Raw genomic sequence first — 18,908 nt, 5'->3', positions numbered from 1 at the left:
ACCACCCCCAATAAGAAATAAGAAAGAACACAATATATTCCCCCGCCGTTACGCCATACTTTTTTAATTTCCTCTTGAGATGCAGGATCCGAACGTGGAGAAAAGCTTCGAATGAGTAGAATGGCGTTGATTTGGCTATAACTCTTCTCTCCCCAAATGGGGTGTTTCGTTAGGCTCTGAGGACATTTGGTTAGCCCTGCAGGGAAGACAGGGGACGGCGGTGTTGAGCCTTCTAACCTGTTCTTAATCCGCTCATCGAGCAGTGAGTCGGATTGAGTCAGGGAGGGTAAGTTACATCGGCATCCGTCTCAGAACCTAACACGAAAGTGCATCTGGAAACGCCAGCAGTAGGGGTAGCAAACCGTAATGCAGAGCTTCCATCGGTATCGTAGTCTTGGTGTTTCGCCAGGGTTCCCTCGGGCTATACCTTTTTGAAGAAACGGCTTAAGCAGATCAGGCTGCCGACTAGGACCTTTGCTGCCAACCAACCGATATCATTCTTCGTAAATCCCAGATCTTTCAAGGTCTGTCTCGCACTTGCACAGGTGCCAGCTCTCGCACCAAAGCACAGACCGTGAACTTCAACATTTTTGCCGGGAAAGGAGGCTTTCAGGCATGAGTATTTTTGTACTTTCCCTTGGTTCACTTCCTTCAGGGTCGATGCGTTGGCGTCCCATGCAATGGCAACGTCCAAGACCTTAACGTCATCGCCCTTGATGATTATGTCAAGTTTCAACCTGACTCCATCTTGAGAAGTTATCAGCTTCTCTTCTTCCACCTCGACCTCGGGATTGTACTTCTTGATCAGTCGGACGACCTGCTTTGCTATGAAATTGTGTCTTTCCACCCTTGGTAAGTGGACCCTTTCACACTCTTGGAGTATGTGGAATGCTGTCTCCGGCTTCTCCTTGCAGAACCTGCATTCAATGGCTTTGGGATCCGTGGCATGTTTATTAGATAGGGCCCTTGTCGGGTACAAGTTGGTCCTTAGCCTGAGGGCTCGTATTCTGTCTCCATCGGCCATGTATCTGGAATCGTGATATAACCACTGGTTTCCAACAGGCTCGCTTCGGTGAGAGAACAGACTTTTGTTGGTATAAGTTTGGATCGATTTCTCGATCGCCTGCTTGCGAGCCTCTCTCAGTGCCAACTCCAGATCGCCTCTATCCGATATTCCCATGGGAATGCCCAGGTATTTGGCTAGCCTTTCTTGGTTGTCTTTAAAGGGACTATGAAACGATTTTTTTCTTCGTTTCGTTCGGAAGAAGACATTTTTCTGAGCCTAGAACCGAAATTTTACTTTCGTCGCGCGAGCGGACTTCTCGGGAGCGAATTTAAACGGAGCGGCGAAGGGAGGACAGCTGGCGCCGCGCTGTGGGGAGCTGCCGAGCGGAGACACAACGGGTAACTTGACGCGACCACGGCCGGCTCAGCAACACGTCATCGTGACGTGTTGCCGAGCCGAGGAATCCCGCCAGGAGCATGCGCCTTAGGATCCCGCGTATGCGTTCATCGGGAGTGGAAATCTCCATGACTGCAGCTTTCGCGCGATCGGCAGATTTCGGCAGAGGCGGCAGCCACAGCGCGAGCTCGCGGCATTACTTGCCATTGTGCAACACCGGTGACGTAACGGGGAACCGAAGTGCAGTCCGTACAGTTACACCATCGGCAAGGAAATATGCGCGAGAGAGAAGGAACGCGGAAGAGACATTTCCAGCGCGCGCTCCTCGACGAGTGGAGCGATTTCGTCCGGAAAAAATTTGTGGCATATTAGTTTCTCTGCGGGAAGAACAGTTTCCATCGAAAAAAAGTATGGGGGTTCGGGAAATTTCATAGTCCCTTTAAGGGGCTCGGAGAGAACAGCATCCACGAAAGGGAGCCCGATTCGGGCTAGCCTTGCATAGGCTTTAGCTTGGCAGGTCGCCGCTGTCCATTCTAGTGGTAGCATGCATAGCCCACCTTCGCTAGCCGGCATGTGCACATGGGAGTTTGAGAATGAAGATGGAAGGTGGAGCACATTCTTAGTAATGGTCCTTATGATTTTATCACGTCGGGCTGCCTCTGATCTCACATTGAGGCTGTTAGAAAGTATGTATAGGTATCTCGTGGATACCAAGGTGTTGATACACCTGATCTTCTGGAACGGCTTCAAGGCCGCCTTTCTTATCACTGCCACGATCTTCTCAGCCATCTCATCGTTAGCCTTTGGGGGCTTATTCAGGTATATCTGCAGCCCGAGGTACTTCACTGGGTTCTCCTTATGGAGGGATGGGATGGAACATCCATCAATTCTCAATGGGGGGAGTGTATAGTCAAACCACTTCCTCACGCCATTGTATCTCCAGCCAAAGTACTGCGTCTTGCGGGGATTTACAGTCAAAGCCAGGCTCTTGAGATAGTCAGTAGTCTCGTTAGTTAAAGCTCTGAGCCCTTCGTAGCTTTCAGACATAAGCAAGAGATGATCAGCAAACGCCATAGCCGCAGCCTTCTGACCGCCCACGGACACACCCAGTTCCGACTTATTGGCCTTCTGCAACAATGGGTCCAAGACCGCATTGAACAGGAATGGGGATAGCGGGTCGCCTTGTTTGATGCCTTGATTCACTGACACTCTCTGGCCGTCCGATTTTCCGTTTAAGAAGAAGGAGGTTGTACAATTACTGTACAGGTTCCGGAGCAACTGTATATAAAAGTCCGGAAACCCCCTCCCCTTCATAGCCCCAAATATGGCTTCGTGACTGACCGTGTCAAAGGCTTTCTTAACATCAAGGCTAGCCGCATAGAGGCTCTTCTTCTTGGTCTTAAGATATTTCATCGTGCCCTGGAGGACCAGCAAATTCGAGCTTCTACTGCGGTCACTCTCAAAACCGCCTTGGAGGGGATGGAAGGTGTTGTCTTCCGTAAATCTCCTAAGTAGGATCTTCGATAGGAGACGGCTCAGCATCGGAGACATGGTGATAGGACGCAGACCCGCAGCAGACCTCGGGTTGGCCTTTTTAGGTATGAATACCGTACGTGAGGATTTCAGTTCCTCAGGAATGTCTTGGAACGCCAAGAAGTTATTGAGAATGTGGGTCAGGATCTTTGGCGGTATCTTTGCCGAGTCAGTCCACGTGAGTCCATCAGGACCCGGAGCTGCTTTCTTGTCTAGGCTCTTCATAGCCCAGACCACTTCGTCCTGGAGAAATGTGGTAACCTCGACAGAGGTTTTACCATCAGACCTCAAATCTCCCTCAACCCTTCTGGATTTGGACGAGAATAATGGGTCGTACAGCTCATGGACATCTTTTAGAGTGACTCTCTGGCCATCTCCATCCTGATCCATAATCAGTTGGTGTGCTAGCACCTTTGGGCCTAATTTGTCAAGTCGCTGGTGTTCTCTGAACACTGCCCTTCTTCTGGCGTTCCTGGATTTGGGGTTGGGAACATTCCTTCTTGGCCGACCTCTGGTCTGCTGGGTCCCGTCTTTTACTGCCACACCAAAGTGTCTTATTATCATTGACCAGTCACCCATACTCATGGGGACATTGGCCAGATTGGTGGCTAAAGTTCTATCATGGAGTCCAACTTCCTCCATATCTTCCATAATCTCATCGACACTGAGCCCTAGTTGTCGCTGCGCCACAAAACTCCCAATTATCATCATCATCGACACTCAGCACTATCGTTTCCTCCTCCCTGACTTCATTGTCAGCATTAGTGACCATCTGAGTGGACACTGCTTCTGTGATCCTCTGCAGGGCACGTTTGTATCGTTCTTGATGCCTCATCATTGTGATTGCCATAAGGCTTCTGGTGGGAAAAACCTTGGCCAGTTCTTGATTCATGAAAGGGTGCGAGCCGAGGGCGATCTCCAGCTGGGCCAGCGCTGCTATCTCTGGATCAGTCCATCTCCCGTGGGAGAAGACTTGGGCTACCTCCACCGCTAGGGACGCGGGGGGATGCTGCGACATCGCACTTCCAGTGGAATCAACAACTCTCTGTGGCTCAGGCGCAGACATCGTGATAACACCATAGGGATCACATTGGGGTAAATCTTAAAAAGGTGCCCCTGCGTCCTTTTGGCGTGTCTGCGCTGGCGGTTCCGGAGGTCGAGTTGAATCGTTACCTCTGCTAGGTCCAGAGCGGGGTGAATCTTGAGAAGGTGCCCCGTGAGCCCTCTGGCCTAGTTTCCTCTTACATTTCGTGTAGTGGGAAGACATAGTCTTCGCAGAGGAAGCTTCCTTCTCATCACAGAGAGAGCATAACCAATAGACCTGGAAGTCGTGTGCAGACTTCAGATGGTTTTCGAGCTTTTCTCGAGACGTAACTCTGGCTCCACATACCCCGCAAAGCAGGTCATCTGGTGGGAATTTCAAGACTGTCATGCTTCTGCTGGTCTGCTGCCCTACGCCATTAGGCGCCAGCGCAGGTGGTGGGGTTCCGGATCGGGTAACTACCCGTCCCGTTGTGAGTGTGGTGTGGCGCTGGGCAGCTTCACTCCCACTTCGGGTCATAGACCCTCGTTGTGGCGAGACCGCTTGGCCGGGTTCCATATGGATTACCCGCCCGGGGGGCACGACGTGGACGTGGGTCTGCCGGGTTGCTGAGATAATAACACAAGTAAGAAGAATAGAATGCAGGTGCTGGAGTGGGTAGAACCACTATAATCGCATCCAAGGCACCTTAAAATCGCATTCAATAACGCATTCAAATTCGCATGGAGGTTCTCAGCAACCACCCCCCAAAATAGAAAGAACACAATATATTCCCCCGTCGTTACACCATACTTTTTTAATTTTCTCTTGAGATGCAGGATCCGAACGTGGAGAAAAGCTTCGAATGAGTAGAATGGCGTTTATTTGGCTAAAACTAACTTGTACCCGCAAGCGGGTTGAAACCAAGTTGGGGATCTGCAGCCTCACCGCGCGGAGCGCAGTGAGCTAGTTGGCCTTACACCCAAACTTCGGGTTAAGACCGATAAAACACAACAAGAAGAAGACTGATAAGAAACTTGCCCAACAATAGGCTAAAAGAGCGGAGCGCAGTACGCCTCAAGTTAAAATAACAACACAACTCAAGCAAGGAGTCCCAATCAATCGAGCGAAACCACTGGGAACTCCACACCACTACCCCATGGCAAAACCAACAGGGAAAAACGATAGGACAGAGTCTGATAATGCTGAAGGAGTATTTGCTACATAAAGATGTTTGGTTGTGAGGTAATTGCTATGTAAGAAATTCATGGAGCAAATGAGCTGCAATACGGACGCTCAAAATGCTAATCGCCCAGATGTTAAGGTGCACTCGTACACCAAGCGAAATGATCTAGCAAAACCATCTAGATCTAGCAAAACCACAAATGGTTAAAGGGGTAATTACTAAGTAAGAAGTTCTTGGAGCAATTGAGCTGCCCTGCGGACGCTCAAAATGCTAACCGCCCAGATGTTAAGGTGTACTCGTACACCAAGCGACAAAGATCTAACAAAGCCACCTAGATCGAGCAAAACCACAGGGAGAAACCGATGGACGACCCAGCTACACCTTCCTTACAAACCGACTCAGGCAGATCAAACTACCAACCAGGGCCCTGGCCGCCAACCATGCCACATCAGACCTCGAGAGGCCAAGCTCCTCACATAACTTACGCATGGATTGGCAGACCAGGCCCCTGGCTCCAAGGACCGCCCCGACCGCTCTGAAACTTCTGCCTGGAAAAAGCTGCGCCAAACAGGCATACTTGTCAGATTTTTCCTTAGATTTTTTCTCAAGATTGGCCACAGAGGAGTCCCACGCGATTGCCACATCCACCACCACTACCTCGTGGCCCCTATCTAATACTGGTCTGGCTTGAGCCGAGCACCACCAACAGAAAAGACTTTCTCCGCAGTGACAGTTGTATTGGGAGAAGTCCTCTAGTCTGTGCATCTGCTTGGTGATGAAGTTGTGGCGCTCGACTCTGGGGCCGTGAACTCGCTCGCAGTACTGGAGGATGTGGCAAGGCGTCTCCTCGGCCGCGGGGTCCTCTGCGTGTTTATTAAACAGAGAACGCGTTGGATAAACATCCGCTCTGAGTCGTAAGGCCTTTATCTTGTCGCCTTCCCTCATGAATTGGCAGTCTGGGTGCAGCCATCGGTTTCCCAAGAGATATTTTTCAAAGGCAAAGAGATCTCTTTTTGCATAACTTCCTTTCTTGTCGTCAAACCACTTCCTTCTGCTTTCATTCAGGGCTGTTTGCAAATCCTTCCCGTGTACTATTCTATCCGGAACACCCAGCACTGCGGACAGCCGTGAGGCGTAGCCCCCAAGCACCTGGTTAAAAATCTCATCAACGAAGACGTTACCAAGGCGCCGCAGTCTCCCCAAAGACTTCAACTGGACTGCTGGGGCTGTCCACAGTACCGGCAAAACCCCCATGCCACCATTTCTAGAAGGCATCCAGAGCAAGACGTTAGGAAAGGACCCGGGCAAATGTGCTGTCTTTTTAACGAAGGACCTGTGCCATTTATCGATCTTCTGCGACTGGGAAAGAACCGCCGGAGAGTTGGAGATGAGATACAACTGTCGTGATATTACAAGCTCCTTGTAACACTTTATCCTCTGAAACGGCTTCAACGACGCTTTCATTAACAACCTGGCCACAGAGTCGCCGTACTTGTCCTCAAGCAGAGGACCTCTGCTGACGGATAAGGAAACCCCAAGGTACTTGACCACTCCTCCCCTACCCAGAGCATCCACCCGTGCTCCTGCAATTTCCACAAGTGGTGCACCGTAGTCAAACCAGCCGGTCTCGCTGTTCCAACGCCAACCGAAATACTGGGTTTTCCGAGGATTCAGTGCCAGACCAACTGAATTCATGTAGGTTTCAACCATGTGCAACAACTTGGTTAACGCAGCATGGTTCTCAGAAAACACCAGCAAGTCGTCAGCGAAGGCCATGGAGGCAGCCGAGGCTGCTCCAGCGTGGTACCCGAACTCGGACTGGTTGAGTTGGGCGAGGAGGGGGTCTAATACACAATTAAAGAGAAAAGGTGACAGGGGGTCTCCTTGCTTAATTCCCTGGCGTACAGCGACTCTGGTACCGTCGGTTCTGCCGTTCAGATGAAAAGTAGTCGTGTTACCAGTGTAGAGCTCCTTCACCAACTCCTGGTACAGTCGTGGCACGTCCTTGCCCTCAAGGGCCGAGAAAATGGCGTTATGACTCAGAGAGTCAAATGCCTTCCTAACGTCTAAACTCGCCACGTATAGGGGTTTGTGCGTCCTTTTGGAATGCAGCATGACTCCCTGAAGAAGCAGAAGGTTGGAGCTCGTGCTCCGGTCATTCTCGAATCCACTTTGAAGGTCGTGGAAGCGGTTTTCAGCCGAAAGGCGGGATAGAAGAATTTTTGAGAACAACCTAAGGACCAAAGGGGAGATCGTGATGGGCCTGAAGTCGGAAGCCGACTCAGGTCTTGGCACCTTAGGGATAAAGATCGTTCTTGAGTGTTTGAGTTCCGGTGGAACGACCACAAACTTCATAAAATTGTTAAGGACAGAGGCAAGGACAACCGCGGGGACCCGCTTCAACAACTCAACCGTCACTCCACCTGGACCAGGAGAAGTGCCTGTCTTGAAAGAGCTCAATGCCTCCCCAACTTCTGAATCGGCAATAAAGCCGCAATACGCCTTAACCTTACTTCTAGACGAAGGCACCGTAACACTGGTTTTGGAAGGAGAGGAAAAGAGTCGATCATAGGTGGAGTGAACATCAGCCAACGTGACAGGGGAACTCGCCCCCTCAGCCTGAAGCTGGTGAACCAGGACCTTCGGCCCCATTCTGTAAAGACGCTGATGTTCACGATACCTCTCCCTCCTTTTCGCGGCCTTCGTACTAGGCTGGGCTTTTTTAGTAGGCTTAGCAGATCGATGTTTGGGTTGGGGAAATGCATTGAAGACTCGGTAAATACTCTCCAAATCTGTATACTGCAATGGACCAGATAGAACTCTTTCAGCAAGGTCCCGCGGCAGTCCCGCCCTTTCAAGGTCCTCCACACAGAACTCAATAGCTTCGCCTTCTGACCTCATACTGTGCTGCGACACACATTGCTCTTGATTTAAGGATTCCTGTATCTCTTGGAAACGTGCTGAACGTGCAGCTTTGTTTATATTTTTGCAGATGACGTTTGCCCCTGATGCTCATAAGTGAGCGGGTGGGGTAACGTTTGGAAAGTTCAAGATTGATGAAGGGATATTTTCCAATCTCTATCTCAAGCATAGCAAGAAGATGCATTTCTGCTTTGGTCCAGCGACCGTAAGACATAGCGGGCCTCTCCGGCTCCGACGCCCCCGGAGGGGCCACCGCCGCCCCGTGCGGACCCAACTCGTCAACTCCGCGGTCCCCAGAACTGCCAGAATGTGAAGAAAGAAAATGTTGAGGTTTGATGTTACCTCGTCCCCACTCAATTGGTGCGGACACCAATCCTTGAGCTGTCTCAGCAAACAGAGGAGGGGGGGCAATACCTCTGTCTACCAGTAACTGAGCCAACTGTGACTCGCTCGTTGTCGTAGGGGTTTCAGGCTCGTCAGCCACTACCTCAAGGGAAGGACCGACTTCCGGCATAGCCGGACTCAGAGCAACCTGCCCCGAAGTGTTGAACTCTTCCTCAAGGGAAGACCATTTCTCGTTGTTTGATTGTGGAGCCGGCACAGCCGGACTTAAGACACTCTGCTCCCTGATATTGCCACCCCCATCAGGAGAGCATGGAAGAGGTTCTGGACTAGAACTAGGGGCCGCAGCCGTCGACTCGCGAGGCCCACCCGACGCGGCGCAAGCCGCCCCGGACGCACCCGAGCCAGACAGACCCGCCTGGGACTTCAGTTTCCTTTTGCATTTTGTGTGGTGTGAAGATATTGTCTTGCTTGAATTGGATGTTTTATTCAAGCAGACACCGCACTTCCAAATGAGCCTAGTGTCGTTTGTATGAAGGTAATGGCTCTCTGGTTTGGGTCGAGATGACACAAGAAGATCACAAAGGTGACAAGAAAGACTGTCCAGTGGTGGATAGATGGTAACCCATTCATGGGTCGCCATCCTCAAACAATAAAAGAAGACAATACACTCACGCTCAACGGAGCAGGTGTAGGCCCCCTGTGCTATGAACAGGGAGACCCAGAAGAATAAGAAACTCAGGTTCCACCTGCGCCAGGCCAAAAGGCCTGCGCTCCCCACTTGGCCGGCTATGCAAAGAGCAGAGCCGTTACCACCCGGCACCACGAGGAGGTGGGGGAGCACTTGTGGCACACCGTACAGAACACTTCGCAAAACACAGAAAGAAGAAGCAGCGAAAAAGGTGTGTCACGCCGGGCAAAATGGTGTGTCACACAGGGCCACGCCGGGAATGAGTAGAATGGCGTTTATTTGGTTACCGAAAGAACACAATATATTCCCCCGCCGTCACACCATACTTTACACCATACTTTTTTATTTTTCTCTTGAGATGCAGGATCCGAACGTGGAGAAAAGCTTCCAATGAGTAGAATGGCGTTTATTTGGCTAAAACAATCATGTCCCATGGGGATGGGTAAAATAAAATCGTCAAGGTTAAGCGAATGCCTTGGGGCCCGGCCTGCAAGCAGGCCAGCGATGTTATGCCATTGGGCCCCAACGGTCTCCTCTTACCCAGACTGGAAGAAGAAACGAAGAAACGAAGGAGTTTAAAACAATCGATGATTTAAAACCTGACGCTAAAATCGCGCAGCGAACACGAGGAAGCATTAAAAGTTAAACGGCCTTATTGAAACGTGAGAGGCAAATTAGACTTCCCACGAGTGCTCTAGCAGCGAGCCATGCAGAATCACTCTTGCTAAGGCCAAGGGAAAGTAAAGTTCGGCGAGTGCTGGCGCAGGTACCCCCGCGGGCCCCGAAACAGAGCCCGGCGACTCGAACATTTTTGTCAGGGAAGGAGGCTGATAGAATAGAATACTTTGCCGCCTTCCCGGAGTTGATGACTTCTAGAGCCGCAGGGTTGGGGTCCCACGCCACCGCTACGTCGAGTATAGTGACATTGTCACCCTTGGCAATGACAATGTCCGGCTTTAAACGGGTCCCGTCGATTGCCGTGTACACCTTCTCCCGTTGGACGACGATGGCAGGATCGTACTTCTGAGCGAGGCGGACTACTTGTTTACAAATAAAGAACACGACATATTCCCCCGCCGTTACGCCATACTTTTTTAATTTTCTTTTTCTTCTTCTTTTTCTTTTTAATTTCTGTTCTTTGGATCTGTTGATCTCTTCGAGCGTACTCGGAGTGGCGTCCCAGGCGACTGCCACGTCAAGGATGGTCCCCGAGTTGCCGTCCAAGATCACCATGTCCGGCTTGAGCCTGATTCCGGTATTAGAGGTAAACACCTTCTCCTGGGTAATAGACACATTGGGGTTATACTTCTGCACCAATCGCACTATTTGGTTTGCAACAAAATTGTGCCTGTGAGCTCTAGGAAGATGAACCTTCTCACATCCCTGGAGGATATGAAATGCCGACTCTTCTTTGCCAGGGCAAAACTGGCATTCCCTCGCCTTCGGATCTATAGCATGCTTGTTCGTCAGAGATCTCGTAGGGTACAAATTTGTTCTTAGTCGAAGTGCTTTTATTCGATCTCCGTCCTTAATTAAACGACTATCATGGAACAGCGAAACATTACCTACTGGTTCCCTCCTATGGGCAAACAGTGAACGATTGCCATATGAGGCAATTGCGTTTGAGACATACGCTTTTCTAACAGAGGTTAATGCTGTAGCAAGGTCAGTTGGAGCTGTAATACCCGATGGTAGCCCCAAAAAGGACGAGAGGCGTCTTTCTTGTTCAGCTAAGGTAGTTAAAATAGTGTCGACAAAAGGAAAACCCAGGCGGGCCATTCTGGCCAAGGCCTTCAACTGCATTCTTGCTGCAGTCCATTGCAGATATAACACACCAAGTCCTCCCTCTCGAGCGGGCAAATGAATATGGGCCGTAGCAAAGGATTGCGGAAGATGTAGCACTTGTTTAATAATGTTTCGCAAAGACTTTTCCTTCTTGCTGGCGTCGCTTAAAACGGAGAGAGAGTTTGCCAGGATGTAAAGATAACGTGGGATTACCAGGGTGTTGATGCAGTGCACACGTTGAAAGGGTTTTAATGCGGCGTGCCGGATGATCTTGAGTAACTTCTCGGACACTTCATCTTCTATCTGGGGGCCTTTATTCGGATAGATGTAAGCTCTTTTTCCTTTTCTTCATGGCCTTCATGGTGGCTTGTAGTAAGAGGAGATTAGTGCTTGTACTCCTATCTGCTTGGAAGCCTCCTTGAAGGGGGTGGAAATGTATGTCTCTCGAGAGCCGGCCGAGTAATATCTTAGATAGAAGCCTTGTCAGGATAGGGGTAACAGTTATAGGCCGCAGGTCCCCGGCTGAACTCGGCACGGCCTTCTTAGGAATGAATACAGTTCTTGATATCTTCAAATCCTCTGGTATTCGCTTAAAGTCCAGGAAGTTGTTCAGTAAGTGCGTAAGGATTGTTGGTGGTAGTCGCTGCAGGTCACATACTCGGATTCCATCGGGACCAGGAGATGATTTCCCATTCATTCCCTTAAGAGCTGCCTCTACCTCTTCAGGGGAAAACAGGGTAACTCGCAACGCCACTGGCACGTCGGGTACTCCATAGGAGTTTGGGGGACGTTCTGGAGGCTCGTTTGAAGAGAATATAGTATCATATGTCGCATGGACATCCTCCAAAGAAATAGTGTCTCCACCAGATTCATTGTCGAGCATCAGATGATGAGCCAGGACCTTGGGGCCCTTGCGGTAAAGTTGCTGATGTTGGGAATATCGCTCCTGCTTCCTTGCTCTCTTGGACTTGTGTCCCGATTGAAACATCCTTCTCCGTGGTCTATCCTTCTTGTAAGAGTGCCGACTGGGACTCACACCAAAATGCTGGAGTATAACCGTCAAATCCGCCATACTGAGCGGAGCCGCAACGAGGTTGTGACTTATTGCTGGATTATGAAGTCCTGCTCTTGTGAGGTCCGCCGCCACTTCCTCAAGGCACAGCTGTATACGTTGAGGTGGGTTTGGGGGTCGCCTGGTGGGGCGATTCGCTGCCTGGAGGTCCTCTTCACCTAACTGACGTATGATGGTCCGGTATCGTGGCTGGTGGCGCATCATTCTAATTGACATCAGCGACCTTGTAGTAAAGACCTTGGCCAACTCCTGGTTGATATAAGGATGGCCTTTCAAACGCAGCTCCGCCCTAGCCAAAGCAATAAGTTCGGGCTCAGTCCATCGTCCATACGAAATGGGGCCCTCCGGACCCTCCGACATGCGCCCAGACGAGACCAAATCTGGCCCCGGATCCGGCAGCGAATCAGCGGGACTGTCGTATTCCCGAGGCGCCAAGCCTCCATCTCTGGAGGTGGCATCAAGCGTTTCAAAGCATGGCGGATCAGCGCCCGCCGCGACAATGGCCTGGGCCAGCTCTGACAGGTTAGAAAGATCAAGAATCTCTGGCGACTCGACCACAGGAACGCCAGTTCCACTAGGAGCCACCATTGCCTCCTGCAGTTGGGTGGTCGGGTTAACATCGTAAGTATTATCCTGCCGAGCAGTAGCCACCTCAGAAACCGCCGCCACTTGCAACTTAGGTTGCATCGAACTCAACCATGTTTGAGCCTCTCCGGGGGAACCACCCCCCAGCACTGCACTGCCAGATCCGACGCCGGACAAACTCCCGACCGGACCCACGCCATCGGGCCCCACGGGGCCCCCCATGGCCTCAAGGGCCACACCGCACGTGACCTCAAGTCCAGCACCAGGTCTCTTGATCGTGTTGACTGTTGTTGTCGTGCCTTCCAATCTCAAAGCGGCGGGAGCAGAGCCCGCTATTTGACAGTTGTCATCAGTATCCGCTTGCATCCTGGTGGGGGGAGCCGAGCAACCAGGTTCCGGAGACACATTTCGTTGACCACCCATCCGTCGCTTGCACTTGGTGTGGTGGGAAGACATACTTTTGGCAGTGCTAAACTCCTTTATGTTACAGATATAGCATTTCCAGTTGATGGAAATCTGGTGGGCACTGGTGTAATGGTTCTGATATTTGTCTCGTGATGATAGTCTCTCGCCACAGATGTGACATCTCAGTTCTCCCGGAGGGAATATCACAGTAAAGACGTCCATACTCAATATATGACTCTCTAAGAAGTCAGTGGGGCTAAGGTCGGGCCTCAACCTGCCTTGTACACGTAGACTGAGAACAAGAATTGGCCCCACTGCGGGTAAATGACCCGCGGCAGGCCTCTTAGCCGGTTCACCTAGATGAACCCGCCCAGGGGGGACCACGTGGAGGTGGGCCTGCCTGATTGTCGAGCAAACACTGCTAGAAGAAGGAGCGCTAGAACAACAGAAATCACACAGAGGGCACTCGACAATCACCCCCCCCCCCCACCCAAGAAAGAACACAATATATTCCCCCGCCGTTACACCATACTTTTTTTAATTTTCTCTTGAGATGGAGGATCCGAACGTGGAGAAAAGCTTCGAATGAGTAGAATGGCGTTTATTTGGCTACCGAAAGAACACAATATATTCCCCCGCCGTTACATCAATTTTTTTGGATTTTCTCTTGAGATGGAGGATCCGAACGTGGAGAAAAGCTTCGAATGAGTAGAATGGCGTTTATTTGGCTAAAACTAACTTGTACCCGCGAACGGGTTAAAACCAAGTCGGGGATCTGTAGCCTCACCGCGCGGAGCCCACTGAGCTAGTTGGCCTTAGATCCAGACTTGGGGTTAAGACCGGTAAAAGAACATACTAAGAATACAGATAAGAACTCGCCCAACAAATGGCTAAAACGAGTGGAGCGTAATACGCCTCAATTAAAACTCAAAAACACAAAACAAGAGTCCCGATCGAAATAGCGAAACCACGGGAACTCCTCTCCACTTCCCTCTTGCAAAATCATGGGGGAAAGCCAGCACGGTAGTATTTGCTACACACAACAGTTGTAAGAGTTGTAAGAATACTTGGAGGGTACATCTGTTACAGAATGTTCAAGGTGTATTGTTACAAGATGTTCAATGTGTATTTGCTACAGATGTTCAATGTATTAATGAAGCATACGAGCAAAACAAACGCTCGCAGTGCCATCGCAAAGATCTGAAGTGTAATAATACACTAAGCTTTAACGATCCAGCAAAACCACATAGAAGATCAAGCAACTCACCGAGAAGATAAAAGAAGGTGTATTTGCTACAGGATGTAAAGAAGGTGTATTTGCCACAAGAAGTTCGGAATAAGACTGAACAAGCGAGCACAACAAACGCTTGGACTGCTGACGCAAAGATCTTCGAGTGCAATAATACACTATGCGTAAAGAATCAGGCAAACCAACCCGAAAATCTAGCAACACCGCAAGAAGATCTAGATGAACCACAAAGAAGGAGGTGTATTTACTATAGGATATTCAAAAAAGGAGTATTTGCTACCAGATGTTAAGAATATTGATGGAGCCAACGAGCAAGCAAGCGCTCGAATGCCAACGCAAGATCTTATAGTGCATTCATACACTGTGCGTTGAAAAACCTCGCAAAACCACAGAGAATATCTAGCAACACCACAAGAAGATCTAGCAAAACCACAGGGAAACCAATGGCCGACCTAGTCACACCTTTCGTACAAACTTCCCACCAGGGCCCTGGCCGCCAACCATGCCACATCTGATCTCGAAAGGCCAAGCTCCTCACATAACTTTCGCATGGATTGACAAACCAGACCCCTGGCACCGAAGACCGCCCCGACCGCTCTGAATGCTCTGCCTGGAAAAAGCTGAGCCAGACAGGCATATTTATCAGATTTTTCTCTTGCCTTCTTCTCAAGATTGGCCACGGAAGAGTCCCACGCGATTGCCACATCCACCACAAGTACTTCATGCCCCCTATCTAGTACAAGGTCTGGCTTGAGTCGAGCACCACCAACAGTGAAGACTTTCTCCGCAGAAACAGTAGTGTTCGGAGAATACTACTGTACTACCGAGAAAGAACACAATATATTCCCCCGCCGTTACACCATACCTTTTTAATTTTCTCTTGAGATGCAGGATCCGAACGTGGAGAAAAGCTTCGACTGAGTAGAATGGCGTTTATTTGGCTAAATCAATGAACTTCCCCGAATTTAGGGGTAAAACTGCGTCGGTTCAAGTGGGATTTGTTTGGGGCCAACCTCCTTTGGCTAGCCAGCCGGAGGTTAGGCGGTGCTGTGCCCAGATGGCCCCAAATATTCCCACTTCGTTTAAAAACCGCTAAAAGCGTCAACCAAGTGGAACTAAAACTTGTAAAAGGAAACTATGCAATAAAACCTCGAGCGACTAGACACACCCAAATAGGTCACAACCAAAAAAGGGGAAGAATTAAACCATACGGTTGAAACGATTAAGAACGATTAGGCTGCCAACCAAAACGCGGGAAGCCAACCATGCGACGTCGACTCTAGGGAGACCGATCTCCGACAGGGCGTTCCTAGTTGAGGCACATGTCCCGCCCCTCGCTCCGAAGCACAGCCCATGTACTTCAACTTCTTTATCCGGAAAGGTCAAACATCTATACTTCTCAACCTTGGCCCGGTTAATCTCCTCCAAGGTGCTCGAAGTGGCGTCCCACGCGACCGCCACATCCAAAATCTTCACGGAGTCACCGATGGAAACAACAATGTCTGGTTTTAACCGGGAGCCATCTGTTGAGGTATAGACTCGCTCCTGAGTCACTGTGGCCGCCGGGCTGTACTTCCGAATGAGGCGGACGATCTGCTTACATACGAAATTGTGTCTCTCGACACGAGGGAGGTGGACTCTCTCACATCCTTGCAGGATGTGAAAGGCCGTCTCTTCTCGTCCGGGACAAAATTGACACTCTCGTGCCTTAGGGTCTTCTGCATGTTTATTGAAGAGCGCCCTCGTTGGATATAGGTTTGTGCGGAGGCGTAACGCCCTAATACGGTCTCCGTCTTTCAAAAATGTGGAGTCATGTCGTAACCACGCATTGCCAACCGGCTCTCTTCTGTGAGCAAACAGACTCTTGTTGGTGTATGTGGCGATGACCCTGGCCAAAGCTGTTCTTCTAGCTGTGTGGAAAGCCGTTGTCAAATCAGTCTGTGAGGGGATGCACGTTGGAATGCCCAGGAAGGCTGATAGTCTGACCTCCTGTTCTTGTAAGGCAGAAGACAGTAATGCATCCACGAAGGGGTAACTCAATCGGGCCATCCTAGCCAAAGCCTTCCTCTGCATACTAGCAGCTACCCATTGCAACTGCAGTAGGCCAAGGCCGCCCTCTCTGGAGGGAAGGTGATAGTGCAGATTAGGAAAGGACGATGGTAGGTGGAGGATCTGCTTCACTGAGTTCCGCATGCTCTTTTCTCTCTTAGCCGCATCGCTGATGACGGACAAGGAGTTTGCCAGGATATAGAGAAAACGAGGAAGGACGAGGGTATTCAGACAGTTAAGCCGTTGGAATGGCTTCAGAGAAGCGTACCGAATAACAGAAATAAGTCTTTCAGACATGTCGTCCTCGCACTGAGGTGCCCTGTTGGCGAAAAGACTCAGCCCAAGGTATCTAACAGGGACACCCCTAGGACGAGGACGAACCACGACATCTCCGATCGTTATTGGTGGAATGGAATAGTCAAACCACTTACGCCTACCGTCATATCTCCAACCAAAGTATTGTGTCTTATTGGGATTCAACCTCAACCCGGCGGAGCTCAAAAAGGCCTCGGTTCGATGGATCAAGGCCTTGAGGCCTTCCAAGCTTTCGGACATAAGCACCAGGTCGTCGGCGAAAGCGAACGCCGACGCCTGTGCTTGCTCAACGGTCACTCCGAGGCCCGAGGAATTCAGGGTACATAGTAGAGGGTCAAGGACGGTGTTGAACAGCAGGGGGCACAGAGGATCCCCCTGCTTAATTCCCTGTCTGACAGGGATTCTCTTCCCGTCTGTTCTACCGTCTAGATGGAAGGTGGTAGAGCAACCCTGGTATACGTTCCTGATGAGGTCGACATAGTGATCTGGCAAACCCCATCTGTCAAGGGCGGTAAATATGGCATCGTGGGCTAGCGAGTCGAACGCTTTCTTTATAAAGAAAAGAAAGAACACAATATATTACAATATATTCCTCCGCCGTTACACCATACTTTTTTAAATTTTCTCTTGAGATGCAGGATCCGAATGTGGAGAAAAGCTTCGAATGAGTAGAATGGCGTTGATTTGGCTATAACTCTTCTTTCCCCAAATGGGATGTATCGTTAGGCTCTGAGGCCATTTGGTTAGCCCTGCTGGGAAGACAGGGGACGGCGGTGTTGAGCCTTCTAACCTGTTCTTAATCCGCTCATCGAGCCATGAGTCGGATTGAGTCAGGGAGGGTAAGTTACATCGGCATCCGTCTCAGAACCTAACACCAAAGTGCATCTGGAAGCCCCAGCAGTAGGGGTAGCAAACCGTAATGCAGAGCTTCTATCGGTATCGTAGTCTTGGTGTTTCGCCAGGGTTCCCTCGGGCTATACCTTTTTGAAGAAACGGCTTAAGCAGATCAGGCTGCCGACTAGGACCTTTGCTGCCAACCAACCGATATCATTCTTGATAAATCCCAGATCTTTCAAGGTCTGTCTTGTACTTGCACAGGTGCCAGCTCTCGCACCAAAGCACAGACCGTGCACTTCAACATTTTTGCCGGGGAAGGAGGCTTTCAGGCATGAGTATTTTTGTACTTTCCCTTGGTTCACTTCCTTCAGGGTCGATGCGTTGGCGTCCCATGCAATGGCAACGTCCAAGATCTTAACGTCATCGCCCTTCTTGATGATTATCTCAGGTTTCAACCTGACTCCATCTTGAGAAGTTATCAGCTTCTCTTTTTCCACTTCTACCCCGGGATTGTACTTCTTGATCAGTCGGACGACCTGCTTTGCTATGAAATTGTGTCTTTCCACCCTTGGTAAGTGGACCCTTTCACACTCTTGGAGTATGTGGAATGCTGTCTCCGGCTTCTCCTTGCAGAACCTGCATTCAATGGCTTTGGGATCAGTGGCGTGTTTATTAGATAGGGCCCTGGTCGGGTACAAGTTGGTCCTTAGCCTGAGAGCTCGTATTCTGTCTCCATCGGCCATGTATCTGGAATCGTGGTATAACCACTGGTTTCCAACAGGCTCGCTTCGGTGAGAGAACAGACTTTTGTTGGTATAGGTTTGGATCGATTTCTCGATCGCCTGCTTGCGAGCCTCTCTCAGTGCCAACTCCAGATCGCCTCTATCAGAGATTCCCCTGGGAATGCCCAGATATTGGGCTAGCCTTTCTTGATGGTCTTTAAGGGGCTCGGAGAGAACAGCATCCACGAAAGGGAGCCCGATTCGGGCTAGCCTTGCATAGGCTTTAGCTTGGCAGGTCGCCGCGGTCCATTCTAGTGTTAGCATGCCTAGCCCACCTTCACTTGCTGGCATGTGCACATGGGAGTTTGGGAATGATGATGGAAGGTGGAGCACATTCTTGGTAATGGTCCTCATGATCTTATCACGTCGGGCTGCCTCTGATCTCACATTGAGGCTGTTAGAGAGTATGTATAGGTATCTCGTACACACCAAGGTGTTAATACACCTGACCTTCTGGAACGGCTTCAAGGCCGCCCTTCTGATCACTGCCACGATCTTCTCAGCCATCTCATCGTTAGCCTTGGGGGGCTTGTTCAGGTATATCTGCAGCCCGAGGTACTTCACTGGGGTCTCCTCGGGTAAGGATGGGATGGAACATCCATCGATTCTCAATGGGGGGAGTGTATAGTCAAACCACTTCCTCACGCCATTGTATCTCCAGCCAAAATACTGCGTTTAGCGGGGATTTACAGTCAAAGCCAGGTTCTTAAGATAGTCAGTTGTCAGATAGTC

Source organism: Ornithodoros turicata, unplaced genomic scaffold (genome assembly GCF_037126465.1).
Source record: "Ornithodoros turicata isolate Travis unplaced genomic scaffold, ASM3712646v1 Chromosome14, whole genome shotgun sequence".
Taxonomy (NCBI): Eukaryota; Metazoa; Arthropoda; class Arachnida; order Ixodida; family Argasidae; genus Ornithodoros; species Ornithodoros turicata.
This window is presented reverse-complemented; position numbering follows the sequence as displayed.